Here is a 5,372-nt window from a genome sequence, read left to right as displayed (position 1 = left end):
TGCAGTATTCCCCTAGCGCTGGAGTTCTCCCGTTCACCTCGATCGGTAAACTTGGTCTTGGCTTGCTGGCTGTTCGTGCTGATCCTCTGGGGGAGGGGCCTGTTGCCTTGGTTCCCAAATGTCTTTGCCGGAGGTGGAATTGCCCCGCCCTTGTCGGTCCGGGCTAAGCAAGCCGATCGGGTTTGCTCTCAGGAGCTTTTGTTCCCTGCAAGCTCTCGGTACAGCTTTGGAGGACCAGGGCGAAAATGGTGGCCTCCCAATCTTTACCCGGAGGAGCTGAGAACTCGGGGCCCTGTTCCTCAGTGCGCCCCCAGAGAAAAGCAGTCACTCCGGTCTCCCCGGTCTCCCCGGTCTCCGGCCGCACTCCGTGCTCACCCGGCCTGCGACCGGAGCATTTCTATCTCTGGCACCCGACCCCGTGTGGAGTCTCCAAACCCAGCAGATCCCTGCGGTGCGCTCCCGCGCGTCTCCCCGGATCTGCTGCTTGTTGGGTCCCTGCTGGAGAAGTGGCCCGACTGTCACCGATCACAGTTTATGGCCACCCCAAGCTGAGAGCCTGCGCCTCGGCTCCGTCTCTGCAGCCGGCTTCCCCACTCCAATACCTGGGAGATCTGCCGCACTCAGGCACCCCCGGTTTTTCTGTGACCCCAAGGGTCCTGAGACCACACTGTCCCACGAGGGTTCCACCCCCCGCTTAGCCACTGGAGTGACGTCCCTCAGCGGAACCGACTTCCAAAAGGTCCGATTTTGTGCTCCGTGGCTCTATCACTTGCCAGAAGCGGCCGTCGGAGGCCCCCTCCCCCGCCGTCTATCCTTCGAATATCGCCTCGGATTCACTTCTCCGCACGTCCTACCTTCCAGTAAGTGGTGGCTTCTCTGTTCAGAGAGTTGTTGCTACTCTCTTCTTCGATCTCCTGTTGAGTTTCTAGGTGTTCAGAATGGTTTGATCCCTATTCAGCTGAATTCCTGAGACCAGACGAAATCCAGGTCTCCTACTCCTCCGCCATCTTGCTCCTGGGCTCTGAGTGTGTAGTTTTTGATGGTATTTGCAGGATTAAGGCACAGCCATGCAAATTTATCCCTAGGAAATGTGATTGTTCACAAGGTTTCTATTTTACATGTTGATGTTTTTAATACAACACACAAACACACACCTCTCATTGATTGAACATCAGAATTGCTTTTATGACTATATATACTACCTCTTTAATTCTGAAGATACGAGAATCCAGGGGTGGAATTAATCTCCTTAAATACCTAAATTCACACTTGGTAATGGAAATGTTGATCTGTTGTTTTTTTTTTTTTGAGATTAATACCATTGATGTTCCATTACCCTGGCTCACCTCACACATTATACAGAAATGCTTGTAATTCAGGAATCCTATTTTGTGATTTACACTATATAATAAATTATTCTATTATTACTGAAAAATAAGTGTAATATATATCAATAGAATGCATGTTAAAATGTATATGATGAGCAAATAAAGATTATTTTAAAATGTAGATTTGTTTTCTTGCCACCAAGCCTGTCTTTATTTTCATGCCAACTTTCCAGCTATGTCCTTTGGATACCCCCACTCCAGCAATTCTTTGATATCCCCAAGACCTCCAGTCCATCGACCCTGCGTGTTCTCACTTTGCTTCTCACTCAGATTAGATTGTTCTTTTCTGCCTGCATCCACATCACCTTTCTCTTTCTTGTTCTACCCCACATCACCGGCCCTCTTTCCCTCCTAAATCTCATTTCCATGATGTAAGCCAAACACTGAAGTTATCCTCTGCACTTTGCCCTGGAATCCACTACATCTGCAAATCGTGTTACTTCTTCCTTACTAATTTGGATGCTTTTCTTTCTTTCTTGTCTGATTGCTGTGGCGAGGACTTCCCGTACTCTGCTGAATAAAATTGGTGAGGGTGGACATCCTTGTCTTGTTCCTGATCTTCGGGAGAAAGCTCTCAGTTTTTCACCATTGAGTATGAGGTTGGCTGAGGATTTTTCATATATGGCCTTTATTAGGTTGAGATATGTTCCCTTTAAACGTACTTTGTGGAGGGCTTTTATCATGAATGGATATGGTACTTCGTCAAATGCTTTTTCTGCATCTATTGAAATGATCATATGGTTTTTATCCTTTCTCTTATTGAGGTGATATATCAAATTGACTGATTTGCTTACATTGAACTACTCCTGTATCCCAGGAATAAATCCCACTTGATCATGATGAATAATCTTTTTAATGTATTGTTGGATTTGGCTTGCTCATATTTTGTTGAGGATTTTCACATCTGTGTTCATCAGAAATATTGGCCTGCGGTTCTCTTTTTTTGTAGGTGTCTTTATCTGGTTTTGGCATCAGGGTAATTCTGTCCTCATGGAATGAATTTAGAAGTTTCCTTCCACTTCTCTTTTTTGAAATAGGGTGAAAATAGGTATTAACTCTTCTTTAAATGTTTGGTGGAATTCACCTCTGAAGCCACCTGGTCTTGGACTTTTGTTTGTTGGGAGTTTTGATTACTGACTCAGTTTCATTGCTGGTAATCAATCTATTCAAGTTTTCTATTTCTTCCTGATTCAGTTTTGGGAGGTTATATGTTTCTAGGAACTTATCCTTTTCTTCTAGGTGGTCTGATATTTTGGCATATAATTTTTCATATTATTCCCTTATAATCCTTTCTTTCTATAGTTTTGGTTCCTCCTCTTGCATTTATGATTTTGACTCCTCTTTCTTTTTTTTTAAAAAGATTTTATTTTTTTGACAGAGAGAGACAGTGAGAGAGGGAACACAAAGAGGGGGAGTGGGAGAGGGAGAAGCAGGCTTCCAGCTGAGCAGGGAGCCTGATGTGAGGCTCGATCCCAGGACCCCGGGATCATGACCTGAGCCGAAGGCAGACACTTAACGACTGAGCCACCCAGGTGCCCCTTGACTCCTCTATCTTATTTTGATGAATTTAGATAGATGTTTACTAATTTGTTGATCTTTTCAAAGAATCAGCTCCTGGTTTCATTGATCTGTTCTACTGGTTTTGTTTTGTTTTGTTTCTGTATCATTTATTTCTACTCTTTATTATTTCCTTCTTTCTACTGGTTTTGGGTTTTGTTTGTTCTTTTGCTAGTTCCTTTAGGCCTAAGATTAGGTTGTTTAATTGAGATTTTTCTTACTTCTTGAGGTATGCCTGTATTGCTATAAACTTCCCTCTAGAGCTGCTTTTGCTGCATCCCAAAGATTTTGGGCTGTTTTCATTTTCATTTGTTTCCATGTATTTTTTTAACTTCCTCTTTGATTTCTTAATTGATCCATTCATTGTTTAGTAGCATGTTATTTAACCTCCATGTATTTGTGATCTTTCCAGATTTTTTTTTTTTTTTTTTTTTTTGTGGTTGATTTATAGTTTCATAGCATTGTGGTTGGAAAAGATGCATGGTATGACTTGGATCTTTTCGAGTATGTTGAGACTTGTTTTGTAGCCTAACATGTGATCTGTCCTAGAGAATGTTCCACATACGCTTGAAAAAAATATATATTCTGCTGTTTTAGGATGGAATGCTCTGAATGGATCTGTTAGATCCGTCTGGTCCAATGTGTCATGCAGAGCTCCAGTTTCCTTGTTGATTTTCTGTTTGGATGATCTATCCATTGATGTAAGTGGGGTGTTAAAGTCCCCTACTGTTATTGTATTACTATTTATTACTTCCTTTATGCTTCTTATTAGCTGCTTTCTGTATTTGGGCGCTCCCATGTTGGGTGTATAAATATTTACAATTGCTATATCTTCTTGTTGGATTGTTCCCTTTAGGATTATGTAGTGACCTTCTTTGTCTCCTGTCACAGTCTTTGTTTTAAAGTCTAGTTTGTCCCATAGAAGTATTGCTACCCTGCTTTCTTTTCACTTCCATATGCATGAGAAATGCTTCTCCATCCTCTCACTTTCCATCTTCAGGTGTCTCTCTAGGTCTGAATTGAGTCTCTTGTAGGCAGCATACAGATGGGTCCTGCTTTTTCATCCATTCCATCATCCTATGTCTTTTGATTGGAGCATTTAGTCCATTTACATTCAAAGTAATTGGTGGTAAGTATGTACTTATTGCCATTTTGTTACTTGTTTTGTGGTTGTTTTTGTAGTTCTTCTCTTACTTTCTTCACTCATGGGTACTGGCTTTCTTTAGTGATATACTTGGATTGTCTTTTATTTTTTGCATATCTATTACTGGTTTTTGATTTGTGGTTACCATTAGGTTTATATATAACACCTTCTGCGTATAGCAATCTGTATTAAGTTGATGGTCGCTTAAGTTTGAACCCATTCTAAAAGCACTAAATTTTCACTCCTTTCCTCTCCACATTTTTGGTATAAGGTGTCATACTCTACATCCTTTTACTTCGTGAATTATTTCACTGACTTTTAAAGATATACTTAATTTTACTGCTTTTGTGTTTCCTACTTTTCTTACTCCTGCTTATGGTCTTTCCTTTCCACTCAAAGAGTCCCCTTTAACATTTCTTGTAAGGCTGGCTTAGTGGTGATGAATTCCTTTAACTTCTGTTTGTCTGGGAAACTCTTTAGCTCTCCTTCTATTTTGTTTTTTAATTTTTTTTTATTTTTTATTTTTATTTTTATTTTTTTTAAAGATTTTATTTATTTATTCATGAGAGACAGAGAGAGAGAGAGAGAGAGAGACAGAGGGAGAAGCAGGCTCCTGAGGAGCAGGGAGCCTGATGCAGGACCTGATCCCAGGACCCTGGGATCATGACCTGAGCCGAAGGCAGACGCTTAACCATCTGAGCCACCCAGGCGCCCTCTCCTTCTATTTTGAATGAGAACCTTGCTGGATAGAGTGTCGTTGGCTGCACATTTTCCTTTCAGCATTTGAATGTATCATACCACACCCTCTGGCCTACAAAGTTTCTGCTGAAAAATCAGCTGATGGCCTTATGGGATTTCCCTTGTATGTAACTATTTTCTTTTCTCTTGATGCTTTTTAGATTCTCTCTTTATCACTACTTCTTGCCATTTTAATTACTATGTGTCTTGGTGTGGACCTCCTTGGGTTGATTTTGTTGGGGGCACTCTGTGCCTCCTATCAGGGGTGCTTGCACACTGCCAGCTTGTGGCTTTGCTTTGGATGGACTCTTGCTGAGGGCATGTCCACAGGATAACTCGGCGCCAGGGGTGCAGTGTCATCAAGGCCTGTGCCAGTCTGCTGTGGGAAGGGATTTGCAGCTAATGGGAAAACTGCTGAGGCCGGGATGGATGGGGTGTGACTGCAGAAGACTGGGGGCCGGGAGCTGGGTGGAGGGTGTTCACACTGTATTTGTTCCCACAGGTGTCTGTGTATGTAGGCTGTGGGTCAGGGGAGGGAAATGGCA

The sequence above is a fragment of the Zalophus californianus genome, chromosome 7 (genome assembly GCF_009762305.2).
Source record: "Zalophus californianus isolate mZalCal1 chromosome 7, mZalCal1.pri.v2, whole genome shotgun sequence".
Taxonomy (NCBI): Eukaryota; Metazoa; Chordata; class Mammalia; order Carnivora; family Otariidae; genus Zalophus; species Zalophus californianus.
Note: the sequence above shows the minus strand (reverse complement) of the source record.